The sequence below is a fragment of the Nannobrachium achirus genome, assembly GCF_963921795.1.
Source record: "Nannobrachium achirus genome assembly, contig: SCAFFOLD_444, whole genome shotgun sequence".
Classification (NCBI taxonomy): domain Eukaryota; kingdom Metazoa; phylum Chordata; class Actinopteri; order Myctophiformes; family Myctophidae; genus Nannobrachium; species Nannobrachium achirus.
Window position 1 is genome coordinate 7,045 of NW_027665106.1, and position 14,138 is coordinate 21,182.

The 14,138-nt window shown below is 41.7% G+C and overlaps 1 long non-coding RNA gene across 1 annotated transcript; it reads right to left on the reverse strand.

The window, feature by feature from the left end:
• Positions 1-5,647: 5,647 nt before the first annotated feature.
• Positions 5,648-12,714, reverse strand: LOC308280623. The gene is made up of 8 exons (XR_013961762.1): positions 12,641-12,714; positions 10,226-10,310; positions 9,855-10,016; positions 9,656-9,764; positions 8,131-8,209; positions 7,882-8,021; positions 6,969-7,096; positions 5,648-6,473 (listed from the first exon to the last, which is right to left on the reverse strand). It is a non-coding gene; the product is annotated as an uncharacterized lncRNA (long non-coding RNA).
• Between the last annotated feature and the right edge of the window lie 1,424 nt (positions 12,715-14,138).

Sequence of the window (14,138 nt, forward strand, 5' to 3'; positions counted from 1 at the left end):
TGCTCTTACTGTACTTACTGTACTCTGTACTCTGTTCTTGTTTTTCTTTTTATCTTTTTCATACTTCTCTGTAACTTTGTAAATAACCTTATACTGCTGTGCTGCCTCTGGGCAACACATTTTCCCCCTTGGGATAATAAAGGTATCTATCTATCTAAAGCCCTGCTTCATCATACAAGACTGTCGCACAAAACTAGTGAAAAAGGCAGATCTACAAGCACACAACGCCTGGTACATTTTATAGATGATAAATACAAAACGTTTTGGACATACAAGGTTTCCACCCGACAACAACGATATGCTATAAATATAAGGTGCTGGGAGTGAAAATTATAATGTAGGGGTGCCTCGGATTAGAAAAATATTTATGGGGTGCCCTGAGACAAAAAAGTTTGGGAACCCCTGCTCTATGGACGGGTTTCTGGTCCACGTTACACTGATAAGAACTAGATGCGTGTGCAGGTCGGTACCAAAATTAGCCAATGAAACCAGCGCTCCCCAAAACAACAGGTTTGGGGATTGGTAGGAATTCAGGCTTTTGCAAATCCCGCCCCATTCTGCCCTGTTACTATGATGGGACATTTGACCCTGGGCAGATTGTTTTTATAGTGGCAGTGAATGGGATTTTTTTATTTTTTCATAGCCTCATTACAGCTATATAAAGTACCAAAGGAAAAACATCTAGGTGATATTAATAAAAAGGGAAGACAAAGGTACAGTAGTTACATTGCAAAACAGGGGGTTTACCCGAAAATATATGTTTTAATTTGTTTAATCCGAATCCTCTTTGCAGATTATTTTATAGTGGTAGTGGATGGGATTTTTTTTTCTTCATAGCCTCATTACAGCTATATAAAGTACCAAAAAAAACACATCTACGTGATATTAATAAAAAGGGAAGAAAAGGGTACAGTAATTACATAGCAAAACAGTAGTTTTCCCCCGAAAATAAATGTTTTAATTAGTTTAATCCTCTGGATCAGAGAGAGAATAGAAATAGAAAGAGAAGCGCATTGCATCTTGGGTAGGAAGAGGACAGAACTATAATGTTTCTCCTCACATAATAGGCTGGCTTTTCGTAATTCTGCCCATTTAAATTATATGTACCCAATCGTGACTCTTAGACCATTGATAAGGTCACTGTGAACTGATGAGTGAGATCGCTTGCCGTCGCTATCACCTCCCGCGGCCATACCGGGCGATCTCCGTGTCGCGCAGTGCGGACAGTTGTTGAAAGACACATTCAACATTCTCCACTGCACAAACTCCACCCCCGATAGCAAAAAGTGAATGGTTTTTTCTGGTTGGCCAGTCAGGGAGTCTCAGGGACCAATCAGAAGGCTGACAAACGGTGAATTGATTACATGATACAGTCACCTGTGCATTTAGTCTCAATGTTTGTAAACAAGAAACGGGTCTGTGGTTCGCTGTACTGTTTGCAGAGAAACTGACCATGGGTTTAGCTAGATGTTGACGTGCCTTTGATTACAGTTTACTGTTCTGTTACTGAGGTTCAGTGGTAGCAGTGTATATGAGTGTGATTCCAGTGTTGGGAAAGTTCACTTTCTACATGAAGTAAATTAGTTTAAAGCTGTACTGTGGAAGCTGCTCAACTAGTGGTCAGTAGCGGTATTGCTTTTTTCTGCCGGAGTCGCCGCGGACCACCGCAACGGGGGTCCGCGGACCACCGCGGCCGCCGCGAGCACCTCCGCCTCGCCGATATGCATCCGTAGAGCCGTCTCCCGCCATTTTTAGACCAGGATTGAGGGAGTAGTAGGCAATATTCCTTCACCAATGTAAACACAGTTGCTGAGGGAAGCTATTTCCAAGACTCGCTGTGATTGGCCGGTGGTGTATGATCCGCGCTGTGATTGGCCGGTAGTGTATCATGTGGGAGATGACATCATTTTGCCGGGAAATTCGACCCCCCTCACAACTCATAGAAAACATATAAAGAGAAGGCTTCAGAAGCTGAAAATAACAGAGTGGGTGTTCTAAAACTTTAGCGATTTAACAGTTAGGACAATTTTAAGATTTGTTTTATAAAAAAAGTTACATGGTATAACTTTAAAGTTCAGTTCATGGTTCATGTTTAATTTTTGTATATTTATTTTTCAATAGGTTGTTGCTGCGAGCTTTATAATATCAAAATGATTGACACACACACACACACACACAGCAATTATTTCATCCAATTTAGCATTGAGGTGCCCACAATGTTTAAGTGCCCACTCTCCCTGCACCCCTTTGCAATGAGTAATGCCCCCGAATCCGCAATCCTTTCCCACGCTGCTTCTGTCTTGTCACGAAGCTGCTGAGCTTTCATTGTGGCAAACATTTCTAAACGTCCTGCATCCTGCAAGTTTGCGTATGGTGAAAGTAGCTGATCTACAAGCTCACAACGTGTTGTCGATGCGACGCGTTGTGACTCTTGTGAGCTTGCAGATCAGCTATTTTCGGCACGCAACATTTACATGGGAATGTGTTATGAACGAGGAGGCGATGCACACACAGCGCTTCAAAGTGAATGCAAAGTAGTCTAGATGGACAAGGGGGTCCGCACGCATAGGGTGGATTTTTTTGTCGCCACCAGTTTTTTCCTAATCCTTAACAGTTTCTATGCCAGCCCATTTCAGTGTTTTTTTACGACCACAAGAAAACACTGTTTACACATCTATCCGTTCTGTCCATTCCTTTCAGTACCCTGGGTGACGCTAAATTCTACCACAGTTACACTCATACGATCATGCTAACAAAATGAGCTAATAGCTACTTTTGCGTCGGGCGCTCCATGCACGCGCTCCGTGCATGTGATGGTAACGTTCAGAACCGCGTTGCCACTCAGATCTTTTTTACGAATCAAAATAGGACTTACGAGTGAGGAGGAAAGTGTGTTTTTGTGTTTCATGCTTTCTAACGTTTTTTCACAACAAAGCAGAGTCACATGGGCCTACACTTCCCCGTTTTCGTTCAGTCACATGATCTGCCACTGGAGGCAAGCGTGTAGGTTCCGTACGGAACCCTTGTTTGTTGAATCGGCAAAAATAATGTATTTTGAGTTGTTTTATAACAAAAATAGCCTATTCTCGTCAATCTTCGTTTGTGGCCTGGCTGCCTAATTAATCATTCTCGTCAATCTACCCCCGTGGCTTGGAAACTGTTAAAGGGTATATTTTAAGATTCTGCCAGGTGCTAAACTGAAATATCGTCCCAAGGGGTTCATTTTTAATGATTTCTTGCACCTACCCATTCACTTACTATACAGGAAAAAAGACCCCCCACAAAAAAATCTTCTTTGAGTAGCATGTGAGGGGTCTAACTAGGCTAGGGGTTTGCACAAAAAACATTCCAAAGGCTAAATATGGACCCTACAAAACTGTAGGGCCGTTTTCAGCCCAAGGAATGTTTTTTTTTAGCAAAACAAATGCTTGCAATGGATTCAGAATCATGAAAATCCCCTAGTTAGACCCCTCACGTGCTACTTAAAGAAGATTTTTTGGTGGGTCTTTTTTTCCTGTTTAGTAAGTGAATGGGTAGGTGCAAGAAATCGTTAAAAATGAACCCCATGAGAACATATTTCAGCTTGGTACCTGGCAGAATCTTAAAATATACCCTTCAAGGATTAAGAAAAAACAGGTGGCGAAAAAAAAAATCCACCCTATGCGCGCGGACCCCCCTGTCCATCTAAAGACAAGACGACGCGTGACCGGGCACTCTGACAGAATGCAAACCAGGGACCTTTTAGGGAGCTTTGAAATACACTGGTATTTGTGTTTACTCTCTCCATCCCTCTACTTCTCCCCGTCTTGTCCACCTACCATCACATCACAGATGTGTCCTGCTACACTTGCGACGGCAGAGACTTTCGGGGGAAGGTTGCCAGTACGATCTCTGGGAAAACCTGCCAGAGTTGGTCGGCCCAGACACCTCACAAACACAAGAACACACCCGAAATTCACCCAGACAAGTAAGAAGACCCAGCCATACATCTATATATCCCTCTATATATCCATCTGTCTGACTTTCCGCCTGCCTGTCTGTCTGCCTGTCTGCTGGTCTGTCTACTAACTACTGTACCTACTGTACCTACCTACATATTCTTTGTCAGAGGCCTGGAGTACTTGTTGGAGAGCACCAATTACTGCCGTAATCCAGACGGTGGGAAGATGCCATGGTGCTACACCACCGACCCAGAGAAACGATGGGAGTACTGCCAGGTCCCTGCATGTCATGTCGCTCCAGGTGACTTTGACCACTTACGTTCTTGACAATTCCTTTCTAGATGACTTTTAGGACATTTCTGCTGAGGTTGACAAACAAACCTGTCTATCATTCACTGTTAGACAGGGCAAAACGTGTAAAAACCTGATTAAAGGGTGCAGCAAACTTTTCTCAATTGATTCCTATGTATTTTTTCCTGTAGAATCCATTTCTGCAATATAAAAATGTATATTGTGCATAATTAGTTAGGCAATTAGCATATTTGACTAATTAAGCTAATTGTCTCATTAATTATGCACAATGCAACAGTATACTTTGCAGAAATGGATTCTACAGGAAGAATTACAGAAGGATCAACTAAGAAAAGATTGGTAAACCCTTTTATACATTTTTGGTGAATTCTTTCCCGTTCTTTCTGCCCATGTGTCAAATTATTTGTAACATGGGTGGAAATGACAGGACAAACCCTATTTAAAATGTTTGTATTGTGCCTCATTAATGAGTTAATTAGTATATTTCACATATGAGCGGTAATAACAGGAAAAAACCTATAACAATTTGATAAAAGGGTTTAACAAACTTTTCTCAGTTGATGTATTTTTTCCTGTACAATCCATTTCTGCTATCTACATTTTTGTATTGTGCATATTTAATGAGATAATTCGCATATTTGACACAAGGGCTTTAATAATTGTATAATAAATATGCGTATGGATAATTTGGCAATAGGCAGACAAAATTATGTCTTTAGGCCACAGAATATTTACATTTGATCAAAATAGGTGGTGATCTACGCAGGGCTGTCTCCACGCCTTCGAGGCGGACACATGGGTACACACTAAAAAATGTTGGGTTACCAACAACCCAACTTGAGTTATTTTTTAACCCAACACGGGGATCAATAGTGGACCAACCCAACAGTAGTTAATTTGACCCAACAAAATGGGTTGATAATTTTAACCCAACAGATGGGTTACATTATTTAATCCAATAGCTGGGTCAAATGTATTACAGCCCTGGGTCGATTCTACCCAATGATTTGGTTAACTATTGTGCACACATTTAACCCAAATGCTGGGTCAAATTAATTACAGCCCTGGATCAATTCTACCCAATGAAAGGTTAATGTTGTGCCCAAATTAACTACAATTCTGGGTTATTTTAACTACACACATTTATTAAATATTCCATCCAAATGCTGGTTCATATTAACTGCAATAGAATACCCATATATTGTTAAATTACAAACCCTTTTAAATCCTATACTTGGTCAAGAAAATAATATAATATGGAATAAACCATTTTAAAATGTTGTTATCTTAGAAAAGTATTTATTTTCAATCAATATCAATGAAGTAACAATAGTGCAAACTATTTCTCCAACAATTAAAAACAATATACAACTTGTAATTTGCAACAAAACTTTTAAAACCTTAAAAGAACTATAGGCTACTGCATCAATAGTAAACAACCACACTATAAACAAGTAAGACCCCCTAATCGGGAGATAAGCGACCTTCAGGTCACAGCGTGATTTTAGGTCAAAATGTGTAGGAGCAGTGTCCAAAAATGTGTTTACACATGGCTAGGAGAGATACTTTATAAGAGGCCTCAAGTCATGATGAGACAATACATGCTGACTTATCATTGGTTAAGGGAGTACTGCATTAATACTGTATTCTGTTTGTTGGATGATACACTTCAATCCACTTGACAAAAAAATAAAAAATAACGAATATAGACCCAAACCGTGTTGTCAGAGCCAATGAACAACACTGGAGGGGGAAAAAAATCATGAGCAGCAGAGGTTTTCAGTCCACAAGTCCACAGTCTCTACTTACTTGCAAGCAAGTATTGAAGCACGCAGAAACTTGACAATGGAGGGGGGAAAAAAAGAATGAGCAGCAGAAGTTTTAAGTCCACAAGTCCACAGTCTCTACTTACTTGCAAGCAAGTATTGAAGCACGCAGAAACTTGACAGGCTTCGATTCTTCTCCGCCCATCTCATAGACTGCATTTTGTAGTAATTCCCAAACCGGAGCACACTGCTTAGGGTATTCGACACCAAAAATGTAGTAGTCCTTAAAACAGACATCGACAGTCCAAAGCAGGGTATTCTGCTCTAAAGCCTCCTCACAGAGGATGACGAAAGCCTGGGATGTGTGGCGGATGTCATTCCCCAGTGACAGGACATGGGGGTATGGCCTTGATACCCGCGCTTCCTCGAGGTACCCCACCAAGTTTGTTGCAGGCTGAGAAAGGAAAAACAAAACAAAACAAAAAAACAAGATAAATCAACCAGTAAATGATTGTCGAAAAGCAAAGAGTAAGCAAGTTACAGTGTTTACTGATAGTTACTAAATACATTTTCTGAATTATTCTATAACAGGCGGTCAAGCATGATGTTCTCATCTTAACCCATTCAGGCCGGGAACACATTTTGCTGTTTGGGAGGGGCTTACAGTACATGTACAGTATGTAGCAACATATTTGTTTTGTAGGCTAATTTCTGATTTAGCCCTATTCTATAGGTTAGGCCTGGACCTGGGTTGGATCTGCATTTGGACTACCATTTTCCATCTACACCTAATCTCTTTTCACCAAAAATAGGCAATCTACCAGCTCGACACACACATGTCACATGCAAAGCATTGTGAGCTTGTAGATCTGCCGTTTTTTGATAATACCGACCCATGAATATCATATGGATGCTGGGTTCAACTTCAAACCAATGCAGGGGGACTTACAGGCTTATGGTCGATGAAGGCCATGCTGGATTCCTCGACTGTATGGTGAACTACTTTTCGCCCAACTTTGTATACTGTTGGCGGAAGCAGCGCTGGTAGCTGACTCAGAGCCAGTTCCCCCAAACAAACTGTAGGAAGAAAATTAGGTATCAATATGTGGAATGGCATATCTGATTTGTAGACTGGCACCAGCCCAAATCAATCATAACAACAATCGCGTCTATCTCGCTATTAAAGCGGTAAATACAATTCCAGGAATAAATAAAATCTGGTTAGTAAGCCAGACACATAATACCACAGATAAGGGTTGCATGTAGGGATGGGACGATATAAAAATGTCATATCATGGTTACTGTGACAAAATAAATTGCAATTTACGATATTATCGTGATAATCAAAAAACATTATCCTGGGGTGGAACATTTGCTAAAAAATAGCAGATCTACAAGCTCACAACGTGTTGTGAGCTTGTAGATCGGCTATTTATTGGCAAAGACATTTGATAGAAAGTGAACAAAATACTATCAAGTACTATATTATACGATACCAGATATGCAGCTCGTCAAATAAAAGGTGACTTGATCCCAGTGCATGACTGAGGACGATATCACGATAAATGAAATCTCCACAATACGATTTTCATGAGTGTTTATCACGATTAATGCTAATATTGTGTATTGGCCCCCCCTAGTTGCATTACAATCATCTGCTTTGCAACTATTGCGATTAATCAGGGGGTGAACCAATCACTGAAGACTGTCTCTTTGGCAATGCCCAATGGCTACAGTAGGAAGGGCTTTCAGATGGTAAAATGAACAGTCAGGCTATGTGATTTTGTCATTTAGTAGTAAAAAAGGGTTAGGGTTGAAACATTTACATAGTCTGATGTACAACAACTATAATAATGTATTACCAGGTGTTAATCCATCAACTGAAGAGGTTAACTTCCTCTCCCGTCTTGCCAGGTGTAAGATCTTATTGGTGAAGAGCGGCAGCCAGGTCTCAAAAAGTTTGGGCGCAGCCTCTCCATCCAAGACCGAGAAGTCTTGCAATCTAAAAATATGAGAAAAAAAATAATTCAATGTGGCAGCTAACATACTGATAAATAATAATCATAAACAATGCAGCCTCATATGTAAATGTATACTCCTTCACAACTTACCATGCCCGGAGTGGTAAGATGTGGGAATTCTTTCAGGATCTCTTGGATGTCCCACCTGTTCTCCCTTATACACATGGCCCTGTTTGATGAAACAAAAAGAATGGGGAATTTATATAGTGCCTTTATCCAAGGCACTTTCACATATACTGACCGATGGCAGAGGAAACCACACAAGGCACCAACATGCTCATCATAAGTGATTAGGGTTCAGTGTCTTGCTCAAGGACACTTCCACAGAAACTCTGAGGAGCCCAGGATCGAACAGGGAACCTTCTGGTGCCTCTTACCTCCTGAGCCACTGCCGCAGGTTCCGATTAATTACAGTAAGTAAAACAGTACAACTGAACAAGAATGTTAAAAGGATAAGACAAAAAATGTAAGACTGGTGTCCTTTTATGGCAGTTTTGAGGGAGGCTAACGAGTTGCACTTTATTGATGGCTGGTGATAGATGTTCCACATTTTGAGCCTTCTCACCCAAGCCAGCAGAGCGAGCAAGTACTGTGTTCGGTAGCTCCTTTCGTTCCTGTATTTACCTTTTTTATATTTTGATATTTTATATTGGTAAATACAGTTCCTTGCTTGTAGATTGGCTCCCTCTGATACGCAGCGCTACCACTGTCTGGTCTCGGACGAATACAGTGTCGCTCAGATGTTGTTGAGATTCTTTAAAGATACCCAGAACTGCACTAGGAGAGCGCGGAAACGTGTGCGAAGCGCCGAAAATCGGCGATGCCGTTAGGTATCATTAATTTATCTGTGAAAATTTAGTAGCTTTTTTCCAAACTGTATCTCGCTTCCATGTCCCGCCTCCCCGCGGTGTGGTTGGCTACGTTCCTGCCTCTGATCTATCCGAGACAGGCTGACACTACCAGCTAGCCAAAAGACGCCGTGGGGAGGCGGGACATGTGACGTAATAAGGAAGCAAGATACAGTTTGGAAAAAGCAACTAAATTTTCACAGATAAATTAATGATACCTAACGGCATCGCCGATTTGCGGCGCTTCGCACACGTTTCCGCGCTCTCCTAGTGCAGTTCTGGGTATCTTTAAAGCATCTCAACAACATCTGAACGACGCTGTATTCATCCGAGACCAGACAGTGGTAGCGCTGCGTATCAGAGAGAGCCAATCTACAAAATATAAAAAGTCAAAATATAAAAAGAGGTGATTTTGGGGTCCTGAGAGGGGCTATGTGTTCGGCTGCATATGTAGATAGTAGCTGTGAGTGTTTAAGCCTGTAACCCAATCAGGGACCAGCATTTCTGGCAATGTCATCATTAACAGACAATGAGGGACCAGCATTCCTGGTGATGTCACTGCCATCACCAGTGGTGAGCCCACCTGGGCACGCTCTGCTTGCACACAAGTTGTGTGCAAGCAGAACACACGGTGAAAGTTGGCACCTGAAGTGTAGTTCTAGTTTAGATTTGAATGACTTTGTGATAAGAGTACCATGAGGCAAATACAGAGGAAAATGGCGTTGGATGAGTGCTGCAGCTAGTGTCCTCAGTGCGTTTCTACTGACCTGTACACTGCTGTGTCGAGCATGTGCTGTTCCACTTGGCTGAGGGGCTGTACATTGTTTCTCAGCCATTCTTTGAGCTGTATGGCTCTTTCGTCTGTTATCTCAGAATCTATAAATCAAATGTACACATGAGGATATTACCAATCACTAAATTATGTGGCTTTATTGCTTCAACAAATTATTCAGTTGAAACTATTACCTGGTATGAGTGTCCTTCAGGCTCCAGCTTCCTGGTTTTGTGGCCGTCTTCGTGGTGTGCCCCGTGGCCTGCTCTTGGATCTCATCTTCTTCCTGCAGTTACGAAGCCTCTCTTCCAGAAACCCTGTGGAGGGCTTGGTACTCCTTTCGTGTACCAGACTCCCTGTCAAGAAATGAAAAAACTTGAGGCAAATTTTGACAGGGTGGCCACCAGATGTGGCTTGAACAGGTTTTGTCTGTCCGTCTGTCTGACAACACCGGGGATCAAACAGCTCAGAACTCTGGTGATGGGAGAGGAGTTATATTGTGTCCACTGTTCAATAGATTATTTTAGCATCAATTCCTCTAAAATGTTAATATACCGGTACTCACAATGCCGCTACTTGAGTCGTCTCTCAAGCTAGGAAATGTCTGGATCAAAGAGATTGCCAGGGCTGTTTTGGTTTCGGAGGTAGGACTGTAAACACAGAAAAACTAAATTACCAGCAGAGTCAAAATAGATTTTAAGTACTGCTAAAACATGTGTCACACCACAGTATAAAGACTGCAACTAAAAATTGCACCTGCATGGTATCAAACACGACACACGCATGTATCTCCTTGTATTGACCATTCTGTTCTACCGTCTGTGACATCAGCTGTGTGATGTTGGCGTTTTTGTTTTGTCCAAACCCAACCTTTTCCACTGAAAGAACATTCAAACTAAAATATTCATGAAAGTAAGTAAACATTAATGTATTCACATGATGAGGCTACTGACATTTGTTTATTATTGTGATATTTGATCTGCGTATTGTAAGTCGCTTTGGATTAAAAACGTCTGCTAAATGCCTAAACTGTAAACTGTAAACTATACTTTATATTTAGCACTCCAGCATTGTCCCCCTGCATGTAAAATTTAGGAACAGGTGGTACAAATTGGGTGCTTCTCAACTACCTCTTAGCACATGCACGGAATTTAGTGTAAAAAATAACTTAACATCTCTATGCTGGATTTTTATCAAACTAAAACACTTTGCAGATACAAAGGGGATAATTCAAGCCTTCCATGTAGCAGCAATGATGGTGAGTTTAATGACGTTTAATACAATCAGATAGCACTTTTCTGTTTTGACGTATGGGCTACCAATGGTTCTTGCAAAAAAGGTTGCGGCTGCATCTACACCACAGACCACACATGAGAAAACACAGCATCAACCAATAGGCTATTGTATAAACATCTGCATTTTTTTAATCAAATGTAAAACGAGACATCAGCCATACATTGTTATGTTGTAGTTTCGGTGGCTAACAAGCTACAACGGCTAACACAGTTTCCCAAGCTGTGGGTCAGGAGTCAGGACCCATTTGTGGGTCGTGACACATTTCTAATAGGTCCCTTACATGTGTTTCCTGCATTGTGTTTAATTGCTATGTCTACCAAGTAGTACATAATGTTATGAATAAATGAAGACATTCCATGAAACAGAAAACAAAATGTTTAAGGAGTAGTGAAAATAGCCAATCTACAAGCTCTCAACTCTGCACAAAGCGACGCGTTGTGAGCTTGTAGATCTGTTGTTTTCACTAGTTTGGGTCCCAGTCAATTCACGACGCGGTTGTGAGCTTGTAGATCTATTGTTTTCGCTCGTTTGGGTCCCAGTCAATTCTAATCTCTTTGGGTCTTGAGCTAAAGTTTGGTAGCCACTGGGCTAACAGGCTTCTCTGTATCATACTCAACAAAATGAACTGAGCGGCGAAAATGCTGCTATAAGGACATTTTATAGCCCTGAATACATGACTCTCATATACATGAGAGTCATGCTCGAACTTTAACATGAGGACCAGTGGGTAATCGAGCCCTCAACGGTTTGCGCTAGGAGCATCAGATTTCAAAAATAAAGTGCTTACCCAAGCCAACTCTGCTAACGATTTGACGCCGCACAACGTTCATTACACGCCGCTCCCCGGTTGTTGAGTAAAAAGCATTTTTGTCCGAAATTATTTTGTTTTCCATTGGACATCCGGGTCATTTCCTCGCTTACCCCCAAAGTGCGCAACTGCGCCCTCTATCGGCTGTAACTGAATCTAAACACATTGTCTTGTAGTGCACGCCCTGCGGCCGAACATCTTCTCACTTGTTGACTTGACTACTTGAGAGAGACACATGAGCGCAAACACCGGAGGAGAAGGGAAAATAATCAAGAAGCTAAGAATTATAACAAGTGAAGCTGTGAAAACCTACCTGTTACAGCGAAATACACCTACCAAGCATGTGGGGGCGCTGTGGCACAAGTGAGGCGCAGGTTGGATCATCATTTGGGATAAGCGAGGAAGTCCAATGGAAAACAAAATAATTTCGGACAAAAATGCTTTTTACTCAACAACCGGGGAGCGGCGTGTAATGAACGTTGTGCGGCGTCAAATCGTTAGCAGAGTTGGCTTGGGTAAGCACTTTATTTTTGAAATCTGATGTTCCTAGCGCAAACCGTTGAGGGCTCGATTACCCACTGGTCCTCATGTTAAAGTTCGAGCATGACTCTCATGTATATGAGAGTCATGTATTCAGGGCTAGACATTTTACTGCATAAACATGCCGAACAGACTGCAGTCGAATCATGTTTAGCCAACATATTTAACGTTGGATTACTACTGCCCGTGGTAACGTTAGCTCTGGTCCACGCTAGCAACACAGCATGTTACACAGAACAACAACAACAAACAAGCCTCGATAAAATAACGTGGAAATAGACTTCCTGATCACAGACAATATGACGTCGCTATGAAGGTATAAAAGTGTGCACAAACCTTTTAATTTAATGTGCCTCGGCGACGATAAGTTTTCTCTTCTCCTCTGGATGTTGTTGTTGTGGACAGTTACTCTCGCAGGCTTTGAAATTCAGTGACGCAAGCACGTCAGTATACGCAGTGACGTCATTCCTTCAAAAGCAGGGTTCACGGAACCACCCCCAACCCAACCATAGAGTTATAATCATGGTTATAATAAGAAGAACCCAACAGAGGAATTATTTGTACTATAAATCAGGGGTCTTCAACAGGGGGTCCGCGGAGGTACTGCAGGGGGTCCACGAAATTATTGGTAAAAAAAATAATAATAATAATAAGATTTCAAAAAATGTTGTTTTTCACATTTATGTTAAAAAATAAATCATGATTCTATCTATTTTGAATAGCTTGAACACATGATTACCATTGACAGATTGTTGATATTATTGACATTGGTTCTCAGTTAATAATATGTTTAGAAATGGTAGTGGTACGGCCCACCCTGCTCGCTGTAACTTGTACATGTTTAAAATAAAAAATATGTCGTAGCCCCGACACCCCCCCCCCCCCCCCCCCCCCCCCTCACACTCTACAAGGTGGTAGGGGGTCAGTTTGGGGGTCCCCGGCCTGAAAACGTTGAAGACCTCTGCTATAAATAATCCATAATGGGTCAAATATTTAATAACACCATGGTTGGGTTAAAAGAATAGTGTTGGGTTTGCATAAAATAACCAAACAACCCAACAAACAACCCAGAATGTATTAAACATTTTATAACTCAATGGTTGGGTTGATGAAACAACCCAACATTTTTTAGTGTGTACCGGCCCCGGCTCTCCCGGTCGCTCCTAGCCCGAGTTACAGCATTTTATGTGCGCTGCATTGGCGGGGGTCCTCCACTAGGGTGCGCAAAAAACTTCATTGGATATAAAAATACTTTCATTTTGATCAAATGTAAATAATCTGTGGCCTAAAGACATAATTGTGTCTGCCTACTGCCAAATTATCCATACGCATATTTATTATACAATAATTATTAAAGCCCATGTGTCAAATATGCAAATTATCTCATTAAATATGCACAATACAAAAATGCACGTAGCAGAAATGGATCTATGAACAGGTTGTGGGGGTCCCTGCTTCATCTCTCTCTCAACTAAGGGGTCCTTGGCCTGAAAACGTTGAAGACCCCTGGTTTATTGAATCTCAGATCAAAATTCCGATATGAAAGTAGTGCAAACAGGGGACCTGTTGGAGGGCTTCTCTACCATAATGCTGGTCTTGTGTTTACTCATCCATCTGCTTCTCCCTGTCCTTTCCACTTGCCATCGTCCCAGAGCCGATCTGCTACACTTGCGACGGCAGAAGCTATCGGGGGGAGGTTGCCTTTACGGCCTCCATGCGTACCTGCCAGAGCTGGTCGGCCCAGACACCTCACAAACACGACCGCACACCAGAAAACCACCCAGACAAGTAAGAAGACCCCCCCCCCCCCCCAAAAAAAAAACTACTGTACCTA